At 43.7% G+C, this 25,600-nt stretch overlaps 2 pseudogenes; one reads left to right on the top strand and one right to left on the bottom strand.

Annotated features, from left to right (window-relative positions):
- Positions 1-15,891: 15,891 nt before the first annotated feature.
- LOC126933934 (serine/arginine-rich splicing factor 3-like) lies at positions 15,892-16,441 on the top strand (annotated as a pseudogene).
- A 5,317-nt stretch (positions 16,442-21,758) lies between these two features.
- Positions 21,759-25,001, bottom strand: LOC126933818 (60S ribosomal protein L22-like; annotated as a pseudogene).
- Positions 25,002-25,600: the final 599 nt, after the last annotated feature.

Here is a 25,600-nt window from a genome sequence, read left to right as displayed (position 1 = left end):
TGCCTGGCAGCACTGATTGATCGCCGACCTGTGGCTCTGGGTGGCTCTGTCCGCATGTCCCCACGTTCATACCGAGACCACTATTGCTAATGTGGTATCCACTAAAAACCTGTCATCTAAGGGAAATTTATCTCCCGATAATCCATGGCCGATGATGAGGCCTGGTTGTGTTGCTTGAGCATCAGTGCGGTTTTCCATTTTTCTTTAAACACACTTGCTAGGCATCTGGCAAGGGCTATTGTAAACACTTCCCATCATTCCTATGCATTTCTATTTTAGCCTCGAGTTCTGCAGTGCCAGGAGAGACCCCAGGTCTTTGCTCTGTCATTTGTAAAGAACTTGCCTTGGCCGGGCACGGTGGCTCACATCTGTAATCCCAGCACTTTGGGAAGCCAAGGTGGACGGATCATGAGGTCAAGAGATCAAGATCATCCTGGCTAACTTGGTGAAACCCTGTCTCTACTAAAAATATAAAAATGAGCTGGGAGTGGATGCGGGCACCTGTAATCCCAGCTACTCGGGAGGCTGAGGCAGGAGAATCGCTTGAACCCGGGAGGCGAAGGTTGCGGTGAGCCGAGAGCGTGCCACTGCACTCCAGCCTGGGCAACAAGAGTGAAACTCCATCTGAAAAAAAAAAGAAAAGAAAAGAACCTGCCTTGCAGCCGGACAGAGCTGATTGCTCTGGTGTTCATGGTTAAACATTGTCAAACCAGCAGAACTGGCTGGCCCCAACCTAGGAGGTTTCCCCTCAATGGCACTGGCATGAGAAACAGAAAACAAAACCAGGACTAGGCTGAGAAGAGATAATCACAAGGTCAGTGTCCAGAACTCCCCGATTACTGAGTGTACAAGAAGGAAGAAGGTGGGACAAAGGGAAAAAAAAATCAGAAAGGGGTAGGCTTAGGCTTAGCAGAATTCTCCCCGCCCCCCCAACTCCCCTCCCACATCCAAGGTGGCTCTCCTGAGCTTACAGATGGTGAACGCCTGGAAGGCAGGCCTGCCTCAGTCCCTCACCCACCGTGCTGCCTTAAGCAACTTGCTCATTCTCAAGGGACTCTGGGATTCCTCCGCCCCTGGGTGGCCTCCTTTGTCACAGGTGCCAGGAGCATGCTAATAACTTACTTAATAGTAGTACTCTGAAAGGAAAATAAATCTTGAGGCCCAAAAATCACCAAGCTAAATGGGAAAGTCAAGCTAGGAACTGCTTAGGGCAAACCTGCCTTCCATTCTATTCAAAGTCATCCCTCTGCTCACTGAGATAAAGGCATATCCCATTGCCTTCTTTGGAAAGGCTAATCAGAAACGCAAAAGAATGCAACCGTTTGTCTTTCATCTACCTATGACCTGGAGGTGCTCCCCGCCCCCACCACTTCGAGTTGTCCCGCCTTTCCTTCAAGTTGTCCCGCCTTTCCAGATGAACCGATGTTCATCATACATATGTTGATTGATGTCTCCTGTCTCCCTAAAATGCATAAAATCAAGCTGTGCTCTGAACCCCTTGGGCCCATAGCAGGACTTCGTGAGGCTGTGTCACTGGCATGCATCCTTAACTTTGGCAAAATAAACTTCCCAAATTGACTATGTCTCAGATACATTCGGGGTTCACAGTACCATGGTGGTTACCTGTTTCCTTCATTGGACCAATAACTCCTGGAGAACAGCCACCAAAGAACCTTGATCTTTCTATCCTACATGCGTACCCCAAATAGGTACATAATCCATCTCAGGAAATTTCATAAATGCTGGTTAAATCAAATACAATTTAGGTAAGGAGAGAGAGTGAGTGCAGATACTAATTTTTGGAGTTCAGTTATCACTTTTTTTTTTGGAAAAAACGTTTTGTTGTTCAGAGATACTTGACAATGGGATAACTCTTACAAAAGTGCAGCGTTCGGCTGGGTGCAGTGGCTCACGCCTGTAATCCCACCATTTTGGGAGGCCAAGAAGGGTGGATCACGAGGTCAGGAGTTTGAGACCTGTCTGACCAATATGGTGAAACCCATCTCTACTAAAAATACAAAAATTAGTCAGGCGTGGTGGTGTGCGCCTGTAATCCCAGCTACTCAGGAGGCTGAGGCAGGAGAATTGCGTGAACCTGGGAGGCAGAGGTTGCAGTGAGCCAAGATTGCACCACTGCACTCCAGCCTGGGTGACAGAGCAAGACTCCGTCTCAAAAAAATATATATAAATAAATAAACATTTTTTTTAAAAAGCAGCATTAATGAGTTAAGTGTAGATAATCCAACCCATACGGATGAAATTTCCCTTTAAGTGCTTGACTATGTGTTTAGAAATTGAACTGAGATGAGCGGGGAAGGGAGGAAGAGAGCATTTGGCAGAAGGAGTTTGAGAGTTTGCTGAACCAGAATGTAGCAGGGAAAAAAAAATCTCAGGCAAAGGCCTGGCTGGATTTTGTCATTGCTAATGAGAAGCAGGTATTGAAAATATGCTACAGCTCCTTGCAAATCTAGCCAGGAATTGTTGCCTGCTGACCTCTCCGCTCTTCTAGGCCTGCTGACCCCAGAAGCTAGCACAAGATAGAGCTGCCCAGTTTAAATGTAAATTCTACCCTGTTATTTGTCCTCAATGGATTTGAAAAAAAAAATGTTAGAATTCAGGCTGCAAAAGTCCGTCTAGGAGGCCTATGGAATGTCACATGTCCCCCAACCCATGTGCACCTATTTGGCCAGTTTGCCCTTTCTCTGCTACCCAGACATGCTGTCTGGGTCTTTCCAAAAGCCTGCCTGCAGCTCCCAGGGCTGTCCTAACTGCCTGTCACATTTTTCAGGCAGAGGTAACAGGTTCCTAGAAAACGTCTTCCAGGCTAGGCGTGATGGCTTATGCCTGTAATCCCAGCACTTTAGGAAGCCGAGGCAGGGGATCATCTGAAGTCAGGAGTTCAAGACCAGCCTGGCCGACGTGGTGAAACCCTGTCTCTACTAAAAATGCAAAAATTAGCTGGGTGTGGTGTTGGGTGCCTGTAATCCCTCTTACTGGAGAGGCCGAGGTGGGAGAATCACTTGAACCCAGGAGACGGAGGTTGCAGTGAGCCGAGATCGTGCCATTGCATTCCAGCCTGGACGACAAGTGCGAAACTCCGTCTCAAAAAAGAAAAAAAGAAAGTAAGAAAGAAAGAAAATGTTGGCCCGGAAAGGAAGCTGTGGACAGTGTTTAGGGAGAGGAAATAATTTTACATGGATTCTAAAGGAAAACTAGGGCTCCAGCTGGATCTCTTGTCAGCTCACAGGAGGCTGCCCCTGTCAGGGGACTGCAGGGGCCGCGCTGCTGAGAGTGTGCCCAGGAAGGGCCAGTGTTCACTGGAGAACCTTCACAGCGCCAAAGCCATCAGAGGGAGTCCTCTGAGGAACGAGGCCCAGTCTATACAGCAGCTTGTAACAGGGAGGGGTTGCCGAGGCCTGGACCCCGAGATCTTATCCACAGGGCACCATAGGCCTCAGGAGGGCTATTACCATGAGCAATAGGAAACCCTGTGACTCCTCGGGACTGAAAACCAAACAGAACATACACTGCAACAAGACAGATCACAGCCACGCATGTGGAGAAGTTTCCCAGCCAGGCATTGCTGGTTCCAGGACCCTTCTGTTTTACCTGGAAAATGGCGTCATTTCCCTTCTGTTTTACCACCCTCCCCCACCCAGGCTCTCATTTCCTATCACTGTTTTTCTGTTGTCATGGTTAAAATCTGCTGACCCAGCTTGGGCAACATGCTGAAAGCCCCATCTCTTTTAAAAATACAGAAAAATTAAGGGTGGCGCATGTCTGTAGTCCTAGCTACTCAGGAGGCTGAGGTGGAGGGATCCCCTGAGCCTGGGAGGTCTGAGGCTGCAGTGAGCCATGACCGCACCACTGCACTCCATCCTGAGCAACAGAGTCAGCTCCTGTTAAAAAAAAAAAAAAAATTCTCCTGACCTAATGCAAGGCTCCTGTATCCATTGGAACCCTGAGAGCCAACAAACAACACAAGTCGGTGTGGAGCAACACGCTGTTTTAATGAGCACCTGGGTGCAGGCGGGATGAGACCTAAAATGGCATCAGCCCCAAGTGAGGGACGGGGCAGGGCTTTTTTTTTTTTTTTTTTTTTTTTTTTTTTGAGACTGAATCTCGCTCTGTCGCCCAGGCTGGAGTGCAGTGGCCCGATCTCAGCTCACTGCAACCTCCACCTCCTGGGTTTACACCATTCTCCTGCCTCAGCCTCCCCAGTAGCTGGGACTGCAGGCGCCCGCCACCTCGCCCGGCTAGTTTTTTGTATTTTTAGTAGAGATGGGGTTTCACCGTGTTTGCCAGGATGGTCTCCATCTCCTGACCTCGTGATCCGCCCTCCTCGGCCTCCCAAAGTGCTGGGATTACAGGCGTGAGCCACCGCGCCTGGCCTGGGGCAGGGGTTTTGGAGTCCTCTGTAAACAGGAAGTGCCCCAGTGTGACGTGACTGCTACACAGTACCCAGACGGCTTCCCTCTCCATCTTCAGGGGATGTGTGTCTTCTGACCAGCTCACTTCTTGCTTCCGCTATCTTGCTGACACGCTGCTGGCGCAAGTGGCCTTGTGCCTTGGGACTGGGCCTGAGGAGAGAGGAGTTATTCATTCTCTTAAGCTTTCAGGCCCCTGGGGAGAATCTTTCACTAAGGAACTTTGGAAGGGGTTCTGTGGCTGGATCCCAACAGGCCAGGACCATAAGAATGGCACAAAGATGCTACAGTGCAGGTGTGGATTTTCACCTCACAGGGGCAGGTGTGCACTCGGGTTGAGGATGGTGAATGTTCTGTGGTCGGGGAGAGCCAGGTTTCCCACAGCTAGAGAAATAAGTTACAAATGAGGCTAGGTTGAACTTGTGGTGCGAGATCGGCCTCACAGGTGTGGATATGAGTTCATGGAGTTTTAAATAGATACACACGGGCCAGGTTCAGTGGCTCACATCTGTAATCTCAGCACTTTGGGAGGCCAAGGTGGGAGGACTGCTTGAGGCCAGGAGTTCAAAACCAGCCTGGGCAACATAGCAAGGCCCTGTCTCTGTATTAGGCAGGATTTGCTGACAGATTATACAGGATGAGTAAGGAAAAGAGAGGAGCCAATTTTCATCCCTGGGTTTTGGTTTGAACAATGGAATGGGGAAAATGGAAGCACAGTAAGTCCTTGCACAAGGGCAGCAGCGAGTTCCTGAGTGAAGGGGTGCATATTTATGCCAGGGACGCCTGTGTCCACAGGAAGCAATTCCACAGGACAGGTCTACAGTGCTGCAGGAGTGCAGAGGCAGGGGAGGCTCCCTGCAGTCCCGAAGACTCAGGAAGCCACTCGGAGACAGAACCTGGTCAAAGCTGCCCTTCACTTGGCACACAAGAGTAACTGCAGACTCAACAGGAAATGCAAAGTGGGTAACCTGTGTTTCCCATAGAACTCCTTTCATAACTGTAAAAATATATCAGCTCTGTTCTCATCAAAACAGAAATAAGTAGAAATCAGACTCGTAACCATACCAACTTTTTTCGTTGTGTATTCTTTGCAGAGTGAACTTCAGTTAGCTGGTGCAACTAGAAGCCCTGAGACCAGCACTGATGGCTCCCTGACATCAGCACCTTGGCCAGCGGAAGGTTTACATCTGAGTAATGCATGGGGCAGGGCTCCTCCCTAGGAACGTGTGATTTCATGTGTCATTAATGTGTCCAATTTGGCAAAGAAAACTAAAGACAGAAGAATTGCAGGGACATGGGCATCTTTGGCCATTTATTTCGCCCCAGAATGTTGACTCCTTAGCCAGTGGAGTTAAATAAATAAATTTATCTGGTTTTTGTTGTTTTGTTTTGTTTTGTTTTGTTTTTTTGAGACCACAGGGGTCCCACCAAGGGACAGAATGGACCAGGGCAGGCAGCCATGTCATCCCAGCAATGCTGTGGGATGAAATAAAAGTTTGGTTGAGGCTAGGCACGGTGACTCATGCCTGTAATCCCAGCACTTTGGGAGGCCAAGGTTGATGGATCTCCTGAGGTCAGGAGTTCAGGACCAACCTGGCCAACATGGTGAAGCCCTGTCTCTACTTAAAAATGCAAAAATTATCTGGGTATGATGACAGGCACCTGTAATCCCAGCTACTCAGGAGGCTGAGACAAGAGAATTGCTTGAACCTGGGAGACAGGGGTTACAGTGAGCCAAGATTGCGTAATTGCACTACAGCCCCAGGACAGAGCGGGACTCTGTCTCAAAAAAAAAAAAGAAAAGAAAAATAAAAAAGGAACCTAGTTTGCTGGCTCTTTTTGGTATGTCTATCTCCATAGACAGATTAGAAAGAAAACCAAATTAGATGAAAGGAATTTGTAATCGGATGATAATTGGCATCTAGGATGAGGTTATGAGAAGACTGGAAACACCTCCAGGTCTAGGCTGCAGACTTTGGGAAAAATTCCTTTGTCATCTGCCTCCCAAGTGCCTAGTGGGTGACACCAGCCAGGGCCACCCGTCATTGGATGATTCAACTCCCACAGGCGGGAATCCATGGGCCCAAAATTCCACCACACTCTGGGTGTGCGGGTGCTGTGGTCTCACTGCAGTCAAAGTGGGCCCATCCATAGTGTAAGGCGGCCCTCATTTTGTCAGGCTCTGGAGTATGATGGCTGCAATGGGTTGAGAAAGCTTAATGGAGGAAGCCAAATTCAAGTTGGTTATGAAAGTCTTTTATTATTTGCTAGCATTTAAAAATAGAAACGCTACTTTTTTTTTTTTTTTTTTTTTGAGACAGAGTCTCACTCTGTCCCCCAGGCTAGAGTGCAATGGCATGGTCTCAGCTCACTGCAACCTCCGCAGTGTAAAGGTAAAAGGTAAAATAGGCTGGGCACAGTGGTTCACGCCTGTAATCCCAGCACTTTGGGAGGCCGAGACAGGTGGATCACTTGAGGTCAGGGGTTCGAGACCAGCCCGGCCAACATGATGAAACCCCATCTCTACGAAAAAAAAAAAAATTAACCGGACGTGGTGGCATGTTCCTGTAATTCCAGCTACTTGGGAGGCTGACGCAGGAGAATTGCTTGCACCTGGGAGGCAGAGGTTGCAGTGAGCCAAGATTGCGCCACTGCACTCTAGCCTGGGAAACAGAATGAGACTCTGTCTCAAAAACAGAAAAAAAGAAGAAAGAAAAACGTAAAATATTTAGTAGTTGTCATTTTAAAAATGAAATAATAGACATTGCGTTGCACTGATGGTTTTTTGACTTTGCTCCTGTGGATCAATGGCTGCTCACAGAAAGGAGGATTCTTCCCATACACGTGGAGACAACCTCTGTCAATAATTAATGGACAGAAAATTTAAAAAGGAACAATCAAGGCTGAGTGTGGTAGCTCACGCCTGCAATCCTAGCACTTTGGGAGGCCGAGGCGGTGGATCACCTGAGGTCAGAAGTTTAAGACTAGCCTGGCCAACATGACGAAATCCTGTCTCTACTAAAAATAAAAAAATTAGCGGGGCACGGTGGCAGGTGCCTGTAATCCCAGCTACTTGGGAGGCTGAGGCAGGAGAATTGCTTGACCGGGAGGTGGACGGTGCAGTGAGCTGAGATCGCGCCACTGCACTTCAGCCTGGGTGACAGAGCAAGACTCTGTCTCAAAAAAAAAAAAAAGGAAAGGAACAATCAGACCCTCCCTGACTTAAAAGCTCCTGATGGCTCCCCATTGCAGGCAGTCTGGGTCCCTGGCGTGGTATTTAAGCCCTCCCGACCTCACCTTGCTCCCCTTCCTGTGCCGGGTGCCCACTGGCCTGCATTGGTTACAAGCCTCTCAATGAGCGCCCACACTTCCTGGCTCCTGCTGCTGCCTGGAACATTGTGTTCCTCCCTCCTGGTTCAGTCCACAGCCTTCCGTCCTTCTGGACCCAGCCCAGGCTCGTCATTTCCTCGAGGACTCCTGCACCCACGCCTGATGGGAAGAAGGTGCTGCTCATCTGGGCTCCCACGGGTCTTATTCTCTGACCTCCTGGTCTGCGGCACTCAGCATCACTAGTCTTTACACACATGGGGAATTTTCTCAAGTTCGAGCATGTCCTGTCTTATTCCTGTCACTTTATGCCAGGGGAGGCCTTGCAGAGGCAGAGGGCTGAGGTGGAGGTGGAGCCGTGTCTGTCTGCTGAGGACAGCTGGGCTGGGCTTGGGACTGGGGCTTTCTCCGAGCAGACACTGCAGAGATTAGACACAGCATTAGCAAGAGAATGCCTGAGATATTGGCAACCCGTGTCCTGCCCTGCCCAGGTCTTATAATCCAGGAACATGACCCATCCTGCTGGCGAAGCATCGTTCTGCCTTTGATACTTACTTTTTCCAGAGGAAAATGGGTGGATGTAGTTGGATCGAGTGGTAATCGACTGAGGCCAGAGAGTGAATATTCTGACAGTATTTCATTTAGGAAATGCTTCCCTGGTTTATGATTGCTGTCGTTAGAAAATAGGATAATTAGTTACACTCAGAAAACCCCAAGAGGGAGTGCAATACCAAGATCCCAGAATACAGAAACAGGTGAAGTACTGGCTTGAGGCAAGGACTCCAGGGAAATTCAGGCCAGGTGCGGTGGCTCAATGCCTGTAATCCCAACACTTTGGGAGGCCAAGGAGGCCGGATCACTTGAGGTCAGGAATTTGAGACCAGCCTGGCCAACACGGTGCAACCCCATCTCCACTAAAAATACAAAACTTAGCCAGGTGTGGTGGCATGCGCCTGTAATCCCAGCTTCTAGGGAGGATGAGGCAGGAGAATCGCTTAAACCTGGGAGATGGAGGTTGCAGTGAGCCGAGATCACGCCACTGCCTTCCAGTCTGAGTGACAGAGCAAGACTCCATCTCAAAAAAAAAAAAAAGAAATTCAGGATAGCTTCTCTGTTCTTGGGCTACTTGGCCCGTTGCTGGTGAAGCCCAGGAAAGGAGAGAGACAAGTGTTCCCCAACCTGGCTACAGAAAGATTCTCCTTCCTAGTTGTCCTTCAGCACATATGTGGGGCCAACTCTTTTTTTTTTTTTTTTTGAGACAGAGTCTCGCTCTGTCGCCGGGGCTGGAGCGCAGTGGCCGGATCTCAGCTCACTGCAAGCTCCGCCTCCCGGGTTCACGCCATTCTCCTGCCTCAGCCTCCCGAGTAGCTGGGACTACAGGCGCCCGCCACTTCGCCCGGCTAGTTTTTTGTATTTTTTTAGCAGAGACGGGGTTTCACTGTGTTAGCCAGGATGGTCTTGATCTCCTGACCTCGTGATCCGCCCGTCTCGGCCTCCCAAAGTGCTGGGATTACCGCGCCCAGCCCAACTCTTTAAAAATATTCTTTTTTATTTCATTGTAAGTACGTAAATAGATACCAAAGCCCTGTACAAAATGCAGGGAGGATGCAGGCTGCAGGAGGTGTGCACAAAGTGTGGCAGGCTGCGTCAGAAGGAGCCCACTCCGTGTGACACAGCCCTCCTTTCCCTGTCTTTTGTCCCCTCACCCTCCCTTCTCCCCTTCTTCCACCTGGGTCTGCTCTTGGCTGCTGTGTCTCCCCTCTCTCCTTAATCTACACTTCCAATATGCTCACTGCCAAGAAACATGCATTTTCACTGTGGATGTTCTGGTCATAATTCAAAACCGAAAATTGTTATTTCTCAGCAAGAAGTTCCAAGTGTGCTTCAGGCGGCTGGGCATGGTGGCTCACACCTATAATCCCTGTACCTTGGGGGGCCGAGGCAGGTGGATCACCTGAGGTCAGGAGTTCAAGAACAGCCTGGCCAACATGACGAAACCCCATATCTACTAAAAATACAAAAAATTAACTGGGTGTGGTGGCGGGTGCCTGTAATCCCAGCTACTCAGGAGGCCGAGGGAAGAGAATCACTTGAACCCGGGAGGCGGAGGTTGCAGTGAGCTGAGATTGCACCATTGCACTCCAGCCAGGGCAACAAGAGCAAGACTCTGTCTCAAAAAAAAAAAAGAAAAAAAAAGGTGTGTTTCAGGCTCAAGTCTTTTAGCACCTCAGACAGAGATCAGGTAATTATCAGGGCTGTCTCCAAGAAGCAGGCAAGAATACAGAGATTCGAGTTGTTCACTGTGTATTTTGGAAGGCCCCTTATCCAGCACTGAGGTTTCAGGTAGAATTATGATCGGATTCAGGGACAAAAATGGTGAAGTGATGTGGGGGAGAAGGCGCATTTTGTGAGTTCCACAGTTGGAGCCAGTCGCCAATACTAACCTTGATGTACTTCTCATGACAAAGGCCAGCACTGAATATGTTGAAATGGCACCTTCATTCAAGCCACTAAGACCCCTTCAACACCTTTGTGAGGAAAGGAATGGGAAGGATTATTTCCATTATTTTATGAACAAAGAATAAAAATCCAAGCTCAGGGGTCTTGCCCGCCGACCCTGGATGTGTCAATGATGGAGGAGATGGGCCAGGACACTCCAACCAGCCAGGTCTAGCCATCCTGCCTCTCAGACTGAACACCCCCCAAATCGTGACAGCATTTCTTTTTCTTCCCTCTGAAGGAATAATGTGGAGATTTATTTATTATGGCAGTGAAGGGCTTTAAGATTCATGGATGTGGGTGCTATTGAAAAAAAGATGTGGTAGTGGATTACGTCCAAATTTCAGTCAGTAAGACTACATTTAGTCAAAGTAACGTCTTTTTTTTTTTTTTTTTTTTTGAGACAGTCTCGCTCTGTCGCCCAGTCTGGAGTGCAGTGGTGGGATCTCGGCTCACTGCAAGCTCTGCCTCCCAGGTTCACGCCATTCTCCTGCCTCAGCCTCCCGAATAGCTGGGACTACAGGTGCCCGCCACCACGCCTGGCTAATTTTTTGTATTTTTAGTAATGATGGGATTTCTCCGTGTTAGCCAGGATGGTCTCAATCTCCTGACCTCGTGATCCGCCCACCTCGGCCTCCCAAAGTGCTGAGATTACAGGCGTGAGCTAGCGCACCCGGCCGACACAGACGTTTTTAATGACCACACGAGAGTTCATTGAATGGATGAACTACAATATGTTTAATTCACCCCAACTGAGGGACATGTAGGCTGGGTCCCATCTACTACTGGATTAATGGTGCTGCCGTGAGCGTCAGGCCTTGACATTTGTTTGGATATTTCCAGAGGAGAAATTCCTAACAGTGGCATTGTTGGATCAAATGGATACATACATTAAATATTAACAGATGTAATCATATAACTCTATATAATTATATATGTATGTGTACACACACACACACACACACACACACACACACACAGTCTACCTTCCAGAAAGCCTTCACCAAGAGGCTATTTTCCTTACACTTGTGCCAACGGTGAGTTCTGGGATTTGTAAATATTTTTGCCAATCTGATAGTTAAGTTGACTATGCGTTAAAACAGGTGGTGTGTTTATTAATGACTCGTATATTTCTTTTTTTTTTTTTTTGGAGATGGAGCCTCATTCTCTTGCCCAGGCCGGAGTGATTTCGGCTCACTGCAACCTCCGCCTCCCAGATTCGAGTGATTGTCCTGCCTCAGTCTCCCAAGTAGCTGGGATTACAGCTGCCCACCACCATGCCCTGCGTGGTAATTGAAATAGAAAATAGTTCAATTTTCTAGGTGACAGGTACCCTGTATGACATGTGATGAAAAAGCTGAAAGCATAGTACTGGTATTGATAACTATTTATTTATTTTTGAACTGTCAGAGTATATATGAATATCTGAAGATTCTCTGGCTGGCAGATGGATGTGGAAAGTGTAGAAGAGAGGACTGCTTGTTGTTGCAGTTTTTTTTTGTTTTTTGGGTTTTTTTTTTTTATCTGTTACACATGTAGAGGTCACTAAATTGTCATCTGTTTATTGTCACATAGATTTTGCTTACATTAAAGTATGTCGTCAGTGATGTAAACTTGTTTACACTAAAATAATGCAGCAGAAGATAAATTTCAAATTGAAGGCAGTGATTACCTGGAGGCGCGAAGAGGGGAAGGATGCACAGAGGTATTGCTGTTGTTTCATTTGTGTTATTTTATTTTATTTTTATTTATTTATTTTTATTTTTTATTTTTTTGAGACAGTGTCTTGCTCTATCGCCCTGGCTGGAGTGCAGTGGCGGGATCTTCGTTCACCTCGACCTCTCCCTCCCAGGTTCAGGAGATTCTCCAGCCTCAGCCTTCCAAGTAGCTGGGATTACAGGGCATGCCACTGCGCCCAGCTAATTTTTGTATTGTTAGTAGAGATGGAGTTTCACCGTGTTAGCCAAGCTGGTCTTTTTTTTTTTTTTTTTTTTTTTTTTAGAGTCTTGATATGTCACCCAGGCTGGAGTGCAGTGGTGCGATCTTGGCTCACCGAAACCTCTGCCACCCGGGTTCAAGCGATTCTCCTGCCTCAGCCTTGGAAGTAGCTGGGACTACAGGCACCTGCCACCACACCAGGCTAATTTTTGTATTTTTAGTAGAGGAGGTTTCACCATATTGGCCAGGCTGATCTCGAACTCCTGACCTTGTGATCCACCTCCTTCAGCCTCCCAAAGTGCTTGGATTACAGCACTTTGATTACAGCTTGAGCCACCTCACACGACCACTAGGCTGGTCTCAAACTCCGGCCTCAGGTGATCCCCCAGCTTCGGCCTCCCAAAGTGTTGGGTTTACAGGCATGAGCCACCGCGTCCATTTCTTAAGCTGGAGGATTTGATACTTAAATATTCTTCTTCTTTCTTTTGTTTTGCTGGGGAAGGGCAGGGTCTCACTCTGTCACCCGGGCTGGAGTGCAGTGACACCATCATGGCTCACCACAGCCTACACCTCCCGGGGCTCAGGTGATCCTCCCACCTTGGCTTCCCGAGTAGCTGGGACTACAGGCTCACACCACTATGCCCAGCTAATTTTATTTATGTATTTATTTGTGTAGAGTCAGGGTTTCGCCATGTTGCCCAGGCTGGTCTCAAACTCCTGGGCTCAAGAGATATACCGCCTCAGCCTCCCAAAGTGTTGGGATTACAGGTGTGAACCAGCATGCCTGGCCATAAGTGTATATATTATTCTTTATTCCCTTTTGAATGCTGTGAGTAAAGTATTAATTAATTGCAGGCCTCGATCCTGGACAGACCTAGGCCATCTTCTCACAACACTGTTTCCTTAAAAACGTATCAAGTTCAGTGTGGAATAATGTATGTTGCGAACTAGTTACCTGCTTTGTTTACTGTGAAGCCCTTGGTCTGTGGGACTGTTCCTGCCCTAGGAATGCACACAGGCCTGCAGCCTTCATCACAAGGAGAATATAAAAGACTCATGGAAAACCAAGGCAGGGACTTCCCTCTGTCAACATGAACCACATACACCTTCATCTCTCTTTTTTTTTTTTGAGATGGAGTCTTGCTCTGTCATCGCCCAGGCTGAAGTGCAATGGCGTGGACTCGGTTCACTGCAACCTCCGCCTCCCGGGTTCAAGTGATTCTCCTGTTTCAGTCTCCTGAGTAGCTGGGACTACAGACGTGTGCCACTGCACCCAGCTAATTTTTGGTTTTTAGTAGAGATGAGGTTTCGTTATGTTGGCCAGGCTGGTCTCGAACTCCTGGCCTCGTGATCTGCCTGCCTTGGCCTCCCAAAGAACTGGGTTTAAAGACGTGAGCCACCACACCGGGCCCTTCATCTCATCTCTAGCGACTGTGCATGCTCTGCGTGTGGGTGAGTGAAGGGATGAGAAACTATGTGCATGGGTACTGCTGGGCCTCCCAGTGAGCTGTAAGATGTTGGATATGCTGTATTTTCTGTTCTGCATTCTCTGTACAGTTAAGTAAATGCAGTGCTAAATTGAAGCCATTGAGACTTATGGATCTGACTGCCAATCTGAACATGTGCCCAATGCTGGTGGTAGGAAACATGCCTTAAATAAATACATCTATATTTGAATTAACTTGAAGCCATATGAAAAAATGAAGATCTCTGGGAAAGATAAATACATGGGCAATTATAAAGTAGCATTATTGTAATTTTCATTTTTAATTCCATTTTTATTAATAATTTTCTGCATTTTAAAAAGACCAATGCAGCCGGGTGCAGTGGCTCACACCTGTAATCCCAGCACTTTGGGATGCCGAGGCTGGCGGATCACGAGGTCAGGAGATCGAGACCATCCTGGCTAACACGGTGAAACCCCATCTCTACTAAAAATAGAAAAAATTGGCCAGGTGTGGTGGTGGGCGCCTGTAGTCCTAGCTACTCAGGAGGCTGAGGCAGGAGAATGGCGTGAACCCAGGAGGTGGAGCTTGCAGTGAGCCAAGATCACGCCACTGCACTCCAGCCTGGGCGACAGAGCAAGACTCCATCTCAAAACAAAAAACAAACAAACAAACAAACAAAAAGACAAATGCAAAAAAAACAAGAATTAACCTATTTATTGGGCACATAGTATATAGAGATGTAATTTGGGACATCAGTAACAGAAAGCAGAAGACAAAGATGCATGGAGCATAGTTTTTGTACGCCACTGAAAGTTAAGTTGGTATAGATTCCAAATAGAATGTTGTAGCTTTAATAATTTAAATATAATTCTCACGGTAACTAGAAAGAAAACATCTATACAATACACTCAAATGGAAATGAGAAGAAAATAAAAATTTTTCCCTGAAAAAAATCAAGTAAACACAACACAGGCAATGATGGAGGAAAAAGGGGGCAATAAAGAAATGGCACATGGAAAAAAAATAACAAAATGGCAATAATATTTACTCCTTATCAGTAAATACTTCAAGTATAAATGGATTAAGTTCTCTATTTGAAAGACAGAGATGGGGAAAATGGATACAGAAAAACAGGATCCAATTATTATCTACAGGAGACTCACTTTAGGTTAAAAGACACTAATAGGTTGAAAGTGAAAGGATGGTAAAAAATATTTCATGCAAATAGTAACCAAAAGAGAGCTGAGGTGGCTATAGTAATATCAGATAAAATAGATTTTAAATCCAAAAAGGTCACAAGAGACAGGGAAGGGCATTAATAAAAGGTTTAAAACAGAAAAAAATATAGCAAGTATAAATATTTACACACCTAATAATAAAAATATATGAAGCAAAAGCATGACAGAATTGCAATAGGCAATCCTAGAGCAATAGTTTGAGAATTCAATACCCCACTTTCAATGATCGATAAAACAACCAGAGAAAACATAAGAAATTAGAAGACTTGAACAGCAAAATAAACCAACTAGCCCTAACAGACATATACAGGGTTCCTCTGCCCGATAACAACAGAATGCACATTGTTCTGAAGCGCACATGGGAGGTTCTCTAGGATGGATCATCTGTTAGGCCATAAACAAGTTTTAATAGATTAAAAAGTATAGGTATCACACAAAGTATCTTCTCTAAACACAATGGTATGAAGTCAGAAATCAATAACTGAGGAAACACCAGAAAATTCACAAACACATGGAAATTGAACAATGCACTCTCACAAAACTAATGGATCAAAGAAGAAACCACAAAGAATATTTGTATCTTGAGATAAATGAAAATAAAAACACAACATATCAAAACTTACGAGATGCGACAAAAAAGCAGGGCTAAGAGGGAAGCCGATAGCTGTAAATGTCTATATTACAAAAGATCTCAAATCAATAACTCAACTTTACATCTTAAGGAACTGGAAAACGAAGAGCAAACAAAACCCAAAGATAGCAGAAATAAGACAGTAATAAAGATTAGAGGAGAGATTATTAAAAAGTAGAGACAATAAGCAATAGAAAAAATCAATAAAGCAAATAATTTATTGGGAAAGAGAAACAAAATTGACAAGCTTCCATCTAGACTGACAAAAAACAAAAGAGAAAAGATGCAAATGACTTAAATAAAAATAAGAATAAAAATGGACAGCCATTTCGTGGACGCCGGGTGAGCCAGAGCATTCGTTGCTGGGGGTTGGGAGGGAGGAAAGCGGGAAGACACAACGGAGTGTATGGGTTTGAGCCTCCGCATTTTTTACCCTAGATCTCGAAATGCATTGTGATTCCTGTCCATTGGACTGTAAGGTTTGTGTAGGCAATCTTGGAAACAATGGCAACAAGACTGAATTGGAACGGGCTTTTGGCTACTATGGACCATTCTGAAGTGTGTGGGTTGCTAGAAACCCTGCCGGCTTTGCTTTTGTTGAATTTGAAGATCCCCGAGGTGCAGCTGATGCGATCCGAGAGCTAGATGGAAGAACACCATATGGTCGCTGTGTAGGAGTGGAACTGTCGAATGATGAAAAAAGAAGTAGAAATCGTGGCCCACCTCCCTCTCGGGGTCGTCGCCCTCGAGATGATTATCGCAGGAGGCGTCCTCCACCTCGTCGCAGATCTCCAAGGAGAAGCCTCTCTCGCTGCGGGAGCAGGTCCCTTTCTAGAGTTAGGAGAAGAGAGATCGCTGTCTCCGGAGAGAAATCACAAGCCGTCGGGATCCTTCTCTAGGTCTCGGAGCCGATGTAGGTCAAATAAAAAATAAAAAGAAAAATTAAAAAAACAAAGAACAGTTTGCAAGATAAGTGGTGTACAGGAAATTACTTCATTTGACAGGAATATGTACAGAAAATTCAAGTTTTGTTTGAGATTTCATAAGCTTGGTGCATTTTTAAGATGTTTTAGCTGTTCAAATTTGTCTCTTGAAATAGTGACACAAAGGTATAATTATCTATGGTTTGAAATGGATCATATGAGGCATGTAATACCAAGTATTGTTACTTTACAAGGTCCCCTTAAGCAGAATTGAATTAACTGAATTTGCTTTGAACTTTAGTTACGTATAGACTGATAATAAAGCTCTAAACCTGCAAAATAATAATAATAATGAAAATGGAGACATTACCACTGATTTTTCAGAAATAACATGGATTATAAGAGAATAGAAAAATAGATGAAAAAATGGACAACCTAGAGGAAAAGAACACATTTCTTGAAACGTAGAAATTCTGTAGGTTGACACAAGAAATAGAAAATCTCAACAGTTCTATAACAAAGTAATTGTAAACATAATTAAGAAAAAACTTCCCCAAAAGAAAAGTCCTGAATCAGATGGCTTCACAGGTGAATTCTACTAAACAAAGAAAATTAACACAAATTATTTCTCAAATAATTCAAAAAATTTAAGTTTTGGGGATAGCAAGGAAAACTTGCTATGCATTCTGTGAAACCAGCATTACCTTGCTGTTAAAGCCAGATGACATCACAAGGAAAGAAAATTGCAGACTAACATTGCTTATAAATATAGATGGAAAATCCCTAACAAATATTAGCAAAGCCAGGCGCCGTGGCTCATGCCTGTAATCCCAGCACTTTGGGAAGCCAAGGCAGGCAGATCACCTGAGGTCAGGGGTTCGCGACCAGATGGTGAAATTCTGTCTCTACTAAAAATACAAAAATTAGCCTGGCGTGGTGGCATGAGCCTGTAATCCCAGCTACTCGGGAGGCTGAGGTAGGAGAATTGCTTGAACCCAGAAGGCGGAGGTTGCAGTGAGCTGAGATCACAGCATTGCACTCCAGCCTGGGTGACAGAGTGAGACTGGCTCAAAAAAAAAAAAAAAAAAAAAAAAAAATTAGCAAATTGACTCCATCAGTATACCATAAGGATTATTCACAATCGAATGGGATTTTACCATGGAATGCAGGACGTTTCAATTTGAACAAAAGGAAAAGAATCACATTATCATCTCAATTGACATGGAAAAAGCATTTGAGGAAATTTAACACCCTTTCATAATAAAACTTCTCGGCTCTTTCATAATAAAAACTCTCGGCTTGGTGCAGCGGCTCACGCCAGTAATCCCAGCACTTTGGGAGGCCTAGATGGGTGGATCAACTGAGGTCAGGAGTTCAAGACCAGCCTGGCCAACATGGTGAAACCCCGTTTCTACTAAATAATACAAAAATTAGCCGAGCGTGGTGGTGGGCACCTGTAGTCCCAGCTACTTGGAAGGCTGAGGCGGGGAGATGGTGTCACTGCACTCCAACCTCGGTGACAGAGTGAGACTCCATCTTAAAAAAAAAAAAAAACAAAAAACTCTCAGCAAATTAGTAACATAGGGACAATTTCTCAACATGATAGAGTGTGTTTCTGGAAAACTTAACAGCTAACAGTATATTCAATGGTAAAAAAAAACTGAATGAGTTCCCCTTAAGACAAGGGACAAGAAAAAGATTCCCACTGCTATTTGACACTGAATTGAAAGTTCTAGCAAGACAAGAAAAGCAAATAGACTGGGTGTGGTGCTCACGCCTGTAATCCCAGCACTTTGGGAGGCCAAAGTGGGCAGATTCTTTGAGCCTGGGAGTTTGAGCCCAGTCTGAGCAACATAGTGGCACCCTGTCTCTACAAATAATACAAAAAACAAACGGTCTGGTCGCGATGATCATGCCTGTAATCCCAGCACTTTGAGAGGCCGAAGCAGGCAGATCACCTGAGATCAGGAGTTCAAGACCAGCCTGGCCAATAAGGCGAAATCCTGTCTCTACAAAAAATGCAAAAATTAGCCCGCCATGATGTTAGGTGCCCGGAATCCCAGCTACTCTGGAGGCTGAGGTGGGAGAATCGCTTGATCCTGGGAGGTGGAGGTTGCAGCAAGCTGAGATCGTGCCATTACATGCCAGCCAAAGCAACAGAGTGAGACTCCATCTAAAAAAATAAAATAAAATAAAAAAGTCATCCAAATCTAAAGGAATAGGTGAAACTATTTCTAAGTATAGATGACAGAATCCTTTGTATACAAAACCCCAAAGAATCCACAAGAAAACTCAGAGCTAATGAATGAATTCAGCAAAGTTGCAGTATACAAAATCAACACACAAAAACAAATTGTTTTCTATACACTAGAAGGAAATTAAGAGAGAAATTCCATTTACAATAGCATCTAAAATAATTAAATACTTAGAAATAAATTTAACTGAAGAAGTGAAAGATTAATACACTGAAAACTATAAAAGATAAAAATACAAAAAAATTAAAAAGATCAAAGTAACTGAAAATACATTCTGTGCTTGTGGATAGGAAGATGTACCACTGTTAAGATGTCAATACTGCTGAAAATAATCAGCAAATTCAATACAATCTCTTCTAAAATTCCAACAGCCTTTTTTTTCCACAAATGGGGAAGCTGATCCTCAAATTTACATAGAATTGAAAGTGACCCTGAATAACCAAAACGATCTTGATAAGGAAGAATAGAGTTGGAAGACCCACACTTTCTGATTTCAAAACTTACTACAAAGCTACAGTAATTAAAACAGAATGGCACTGGCATAAGGACAGACATATCCAATGAAATAGAATCGAGAGTCAGAAAAAGCTCTCATATATATGGTGAATAGATTCTTTTTTTTTTTTATTTTTAATTGACATATAATTGCATATATTTATGAGGCACAGTGTGATATTTTGATACATGTATACAAAGTGTGATGCTCAAATCAGGGTAATTATCATATCCATCACCTCAAACATTTATAATTTCTTTGTGGTAGGAACATTCAAAATCCTCTGTTCCAGCTATTAAAAATATATAATAAATTATTGTTAACTATAGTCACCCTACAATGCTATAGAGCATTAGAACTTTTTCCTCCTATCCAGCTGTAATTTTTTGTCCATTAGCTAACCTCCCCCAATTCTCTCCACCTCCCTGCCTTTCCCAGCCTTTAATAACCACTACTCTACTCTTTGCTTCTATGAGCTCAACTTTTTATTCTTCCACATATAAGTGAGAACATGTGGTATTTATTTTTCTGTGCCTGGCTTATTTCAGTTAACATAAAATCCTCTAAGTTCATTCATGTTGCTGTAAATGACAGAATTTTATTTTTTAAGGCTGAATAGTATTTCATTGTGGTTATAGACCACATTTTATTTATCCATTAATTTGTTGGTGAGCACTTAGGTTGATATCATATCTTGGCCATCATGAATAGTGTTGTAATAAACACAGGAATGCAGATCTCTCTCTCTCTCTCTTTTTTTTTTTTTTGTAGCCATGTGTTAGCCACTTTAATAGAAAATGTGATCAAAACTTGATTACAAGAGTTCAGAGAAAAACCAGTGAGTTTCAATTTTACTACAATTTTTTAAATCTGGGACTAGCTTTTTTGTTTTTGTTTTGTTTTGTTTTGTTTTGTAACTTAAATGCTAACTTCAGCCCAGGGTTTTTTTCACAACCAAACTAAAAATTACTTACTACATGGGAACATCAATGCAACAAACAAGTAAAACTTGTAAACTCAAGCCACAAACTTATAGTTAATAATCATGGTAAGGGACATTGCCTTCTGTGAAGGCAGAGAAGAAATATGCAGGCAATTCTGCTTCAAAGAAATCTGCATAGGAATGGAAAATGCTAGAGCCTTTAACACAAGTGAATTTGCAAAGCCTCAACAAGTTCAACTGAGTCCACAGAGCACCAAATGTTAAACTGGAGCCAAAATAGGATTGAACATTGAATTTCCAGCTATGCCACTCGCAGAGCACAATGTCGGGTGTGGAAACCATCTGTAGGCAAGCACTTTTAAAAACATGAATTTCATACACCGTAAATTCTAAAACACACACTTCTGCATTATTGTTTGAATTTCAGAAGGGCACTACAAGGCACCAGCGTCTTTCAAAGTCACTCACGGCAACAATTGTGTATTTTTTCACAGCCTTGGTAGCCCCTTTCGGCAGTTCTCTAGCCTCTGCACACACGGCGCCACACCACTGTTTGTAGAATGACTTCTGACATTAAATCCAGCGTCATGACCTAAGTCGCATGAGGCAGCTATTTCCCGGGCACCTTCCATCTCTTTGGCATGGGGGGCCTCCCAGTGCCTTCTTCAGGCCCCACACAGGAGGCCACATCTGGAAGCACTATTCCTCTAGCGCCCTCTGCTGGAGACCAAAGTGACAGATTGTTGCAAAGACTTGTAGAAACAGATCACTTACACATTCATTTTTGTACACATCTAGTTAATTTAGAACCTAGGACTTCTACAATCAATTCCCCAAACCCCTTTATGGAGAGTGATGGACTTTGCAGCAACGCTGAAGGAGCACAGTTTCTCTCTCTAGGAAGAAGGGGATTAGTAGACGTAATTGTGTGCATCAAGACAAATTTGTAATAAAAAAATCAAAGTAAGATGAATGGCCCAGAAACCCACATTTTATTGACACTGTCATTTTCCCAGGCAGAGAATCTTAGAAAGATGTCGCGTTTTCTTTTCTCTCTCTCTCTTTTTTTTTTTTTTTTTTTTTTGAGACGGAGTCTTCAGTGGTGCAATCTAGACTCACTGCAACCTCCGCCTCCCAGGTTCAAGCAATTCTCCTGCCTCAGCCTCCCGAGTAGCTGAGATTGCAGGCGCCTGACACCCTGCCTGGTTAATTTTTGTATTTTTAGTAAAGACGGGGTTTTACCGTGTTGGCCAGGCTGGTCTCGAACTCCTGACCTCATGATCCGCGCACCTCAGCCTCCCAGATGTATGGGGATCTTTCCCCTCAACCAAACAGCAGACACCAGCTGAATGTCCTCCAATTCCATTCTAACACTATTTACGTGGAGATAGTGCCAGATCCCACAGGTTAAGGACTCAGTGCTGGGATTACAGTTATGAGCCACCGCACCTCGCTACGATTTCTTTTAATGAATGAGAGGAGCCCACTTGTATCCCTGAATCATTCTTTGGGAGAAGCAACAGAAACAATTGACAGTCACACTTTTTAAAATAAAACAGTCCCTTCAGCCCATACCTCCACGCCCTCATCTGCCTGCCCAATGTCTGTCAGTTCCGTAAAGTCACCCTCTCCTTCTACTCTAGTATTACCACAAGAATTGAAATTTTCAAGCAGAAAAAAATAAAAAATAAAAAAATCATGTTACAATTAAGTGAGTGGTGGCCCAAGGGAAGCCCTTTGACTATGATTTCCAATTCTCTGTTCAATCCACACTGCAGAGATACAACGGTAAACCACCAATTGGGTTCCCAAGTTTTATTCAAGAGCTCATACAAAATATTCCAGATAAATGAAATTTAATCCTTGTCTTCCTCCTCTTCTTCGTCCTGGTTAATTTGGAAGTAACATAATTTGTAACTCTCTTTACGGTTAGCAGCTATGCACAACCAATCATGAAGATTATTCTTCTTCAAATATTTTTTGGTGAGGTATTTCAAATATCTTTTGGAAAAAGGCACCTCAGATGTCATGGTGATCATCCTCTTGCTCCTTTGGACGGTCACCATCCCTCCACCAAAGTTCCCAGCTTTTCAGTTCACTTTGATCCTTTCTTGCAAAAACTGCTCAAAATTGGCAGTATCCATGATTCCATCTTCTATGGGGTGGGTGCAATCAAGAGTGAACTTCAGAACCTGCTTTTTTTTTTGCCTCCCTTCACCACAGCTTTCTCATGGGCACCATGGGAGTAGTGGAGGCAGAAAGCCAGATATCTCTTTAACATATTGATTTTCTTTCCTTTGGATGTATATCCAGTAGTGGGATTGCTGGATCATATGGTAGCTTAATTTTTAGTTTTTTGAGGAACCTCCATATTGTTTTCCATAGTGGCTGTACTAATTTACATATCCACCAACAGTGTGTAAGAATTCCCTTTAATCTGCATCCTCTCCAGTACTTGTTATTTTTTGTCTTTTTGATAATAGCTGTTCTGATTGGGATGAAATGAAATCTCGTTGCAGTTTAGATTTGCATTTCCCTGATGGTTAATGATATTAAGCATTTTTTCTTATACTTGTTGGCCATTTGTAGATCTTTTGAAAAATGCCTACTTAGATCATCTGCCCATTAAAAAAAAAATAGGGTTCTTTGTTGTGTTTTATTTGCGATTGAGTTATTTGAGTTCTTTATTTATTCTGGATATTAATCCCTTGTCAAATAAGTAGTTTGTAAATAGTTCCTCCCATTGTGCAAGTTCACTGTTTACTCTGTTGATTGTTTCCTTTGCTGTGCAGAGGCTTTTTAGTTTGATATAATCCCATTTGTCTATTTTCGTTTTGTTACCTGTGCTTTTGTGGTCTCATCCATAAAATCTTTGCCTAGATCAATGACCTAAGCATTTTCCTTAGGTTTTCTTCTGGTAGTTTTACAGTTTTGGGTCTTGCATTTAAGTCTGTAATCCATTTTGAGTTTGTTTTTATATATGGTGAGATATAGGGGTCTAGTTTTATTCTTCTGCATATGGATAACCAGTTTTGTCAGTACAACTTATTGAAGAGGCTGTCCTCCAGCCAGTGTACATTCTTGATGTCTTTGTTGAAAGTCAATTGGCTGTAGATACATGTATTTATTTCTGGGTTCTCTATTCTGTTTCAGTAGTCTATGTATCTGTTTTTATGCCAGGACTGTGCTTTTCGGGTTATTATTTTGTACTATATTTTGAGGTCAGGCAGTGTGATGCCTCCAGCTTTGTTCTTTGTATCAGATTTGCTTTGGCTAGTCCGAGTCTTTTGTGGTTCCATATGAATTTTAGGATTGTTTTTATTTCTGCAAAGAATATCATTGATATTTTGATAGAGATTGCACTTAATCTGTAGATCATTTGGAATAGTGTGGTCATTTAAAAAATATTAATTCTTCCAACCCATGAACATGGAATGTCTTTCCATTTCTAGGTCCTCTTCAATGTTTTTCATCAATCTTTTATTGTTTTCATGGTAAAGGTCTTTCACCTCCTTGGATAAATTTATTCCTAGGCTTTTTAAAATTTTATTTTATTTTTTTGGTAGCCTTTTAAAATAAGATTGCTTTCTTGTTGCCATCTATATGTCCATGAGTACCCAATGTTTAGCTTCCACTTATAAGTGACAACATGTGGCATCTGATTTTCTGTTCCTGGGTTTATTCACTTAGGATGATGGCCTCCAGCTGCATCCATGCTGTTGCAGAGCATAGGATTTTGTTCCTTTTTATGGCTGCATAATATTCCATGGTATATGTGTACCATGTATTCTTTATCAAATCCACCACTGATGGGCACCTAAGTTGATTCTATATCTTTGCTCTTGTGAATAGTGCTGTGATGAACACATAAGTGCAAGTGTCTTTTTGGTAGAACAATTTTTCTTTTGGATATATACCTAATAATGGGATTTCTGGGTTGAATGGTAGTTCTGTTTTTAGTTCTTTGAGGAATCTCCAAACTGCTTTCCACAGTGGCTGAGCTAGTTTACATTCCTACCAACAGTGTATAAGCATTCTCTTTTCTCCACAGTCTTGCCAGCATCTGTTGTTTTTTGACTTTGTAATAGTAGCCATTCTTACTGGTGTGAGATGTTTTTTCATTGTGGTTTTTATTTGCATTTATCTGATGAATTAGTGATGTTGAGCATCTTTTCACGTTTCTTGGGCACTTACATGTCTTCTTTTGAGAAATGTCTTTTTTGCTTGTCAATTTGTTTCCATTCCTTATAGATTCTAGATGGTAGACCTTTGTCAGACATGTAGTTGTGAATAGTTTCTCCCATTCTGTAGGCTATCTGTTTACTCCAAATTATACAAAGAATTCTTAACAGTCAATAATAATAAAATTAATGATCTAATTAACAAGTAAGTAAGAGGTCTGAATATATATCTCACCAAAGAAGACATACAAATGGCAAATAACTGTATGAAAAGATGCTCAACATCATATGTCACCAGGGAACTGGAAATTTTTTTTTTTTTTTTTTGAGACAGAGTCTCGCTCTGTCGCCCAGGCTGGAGTGCAGTCATTGAGGCGCCATCTCAGCTCACTGCAAGCTCCGCCTCCCGGGTCTATGCCATTCTCCTGCCTCAGCCTCCCGAGTAGCTGGGACTACAGGCGCCCGCCACCTCACCCGGCTAGTTTTTTGTATTTTTTAGTAGAGACGGGGTTTCACCATATTTAGCCAGGCTGGTCTCGATCTCCTGACCTTGTGATCCGCCCGTCTCGGCCTCCCAAAGTGCTGGGATTACAGGCTTGAGCCACCGCGCCCGGCCTGGAACTGGAAATTAAAACAACAATTACATATCACTAAACACTGATCAGAATGGCTAAAACCCAGAACACCGACGACATCGAATGCTGGTGAGAATGTGGAGCAACAGGAATTCTCCCTCAATGCTGGTGGGAAAGCAAAACGGCACCACTACTTTGGAAGAGTTGGGCAGTTTCTTACAAAACTAAACATACTCTTACTACACAATCCAGTAATCAAGCTCCTTGATATTTATCCAAAGAAGTTGTAAATGTACATCCCCACCGAAAATACACATGAGTGCTTATAGCAGCTTTATTCACAATTGTCCCAAACTGGAAGCCATAGGTGAATGGATAAACAAACTGTGATATATCTATACCATGGAATATTATTCAGCAACAAAAGAACATGAACTACATATATTTTTTTCTGTTTTGTTTTGTTTTGTTTTGAGACAAGGTCTGGTTCTATTGCCCAGGCTGGAGTGCAGTAGTGCGATCTTGGCTCACTGCAATCTCTGTCTCCCAGGCTGAAGCCCTCCTCCCACCTCAGCCTCCTGAGTAGCTGGGACTATAGGCAGGCACTATTATGCCCAGCTAATTTTTTTATTTTTTGTAGAGATAGGATTTTGCCATGTTGCCAGGTTAGTCTTGAACTTGTGAGCTCAAGAGGCCTGCTCACCTCAGCCTCCCAAAGT

Source organism: Macaca thibetana, chromosome 13, assembly GCF_024542745.1.
Source record: "Macaca thibetana thibetana isolate TM-01 chromosome 13, ASM2454274v1, whole genome shotgun sequence".
In the NCBI taxonomy this organism is placed as follows: domain Eukaryota; kingdom Metazoa; phylum Chordata; class Mammalia; order Primates; family Cercopithecidae; genus Macaca; species Macaca thibetana.
Note: the sequence above shows the minus strand (reverse complement) of the source record. Positions and strands in the feature narration are given on the sequence as shown.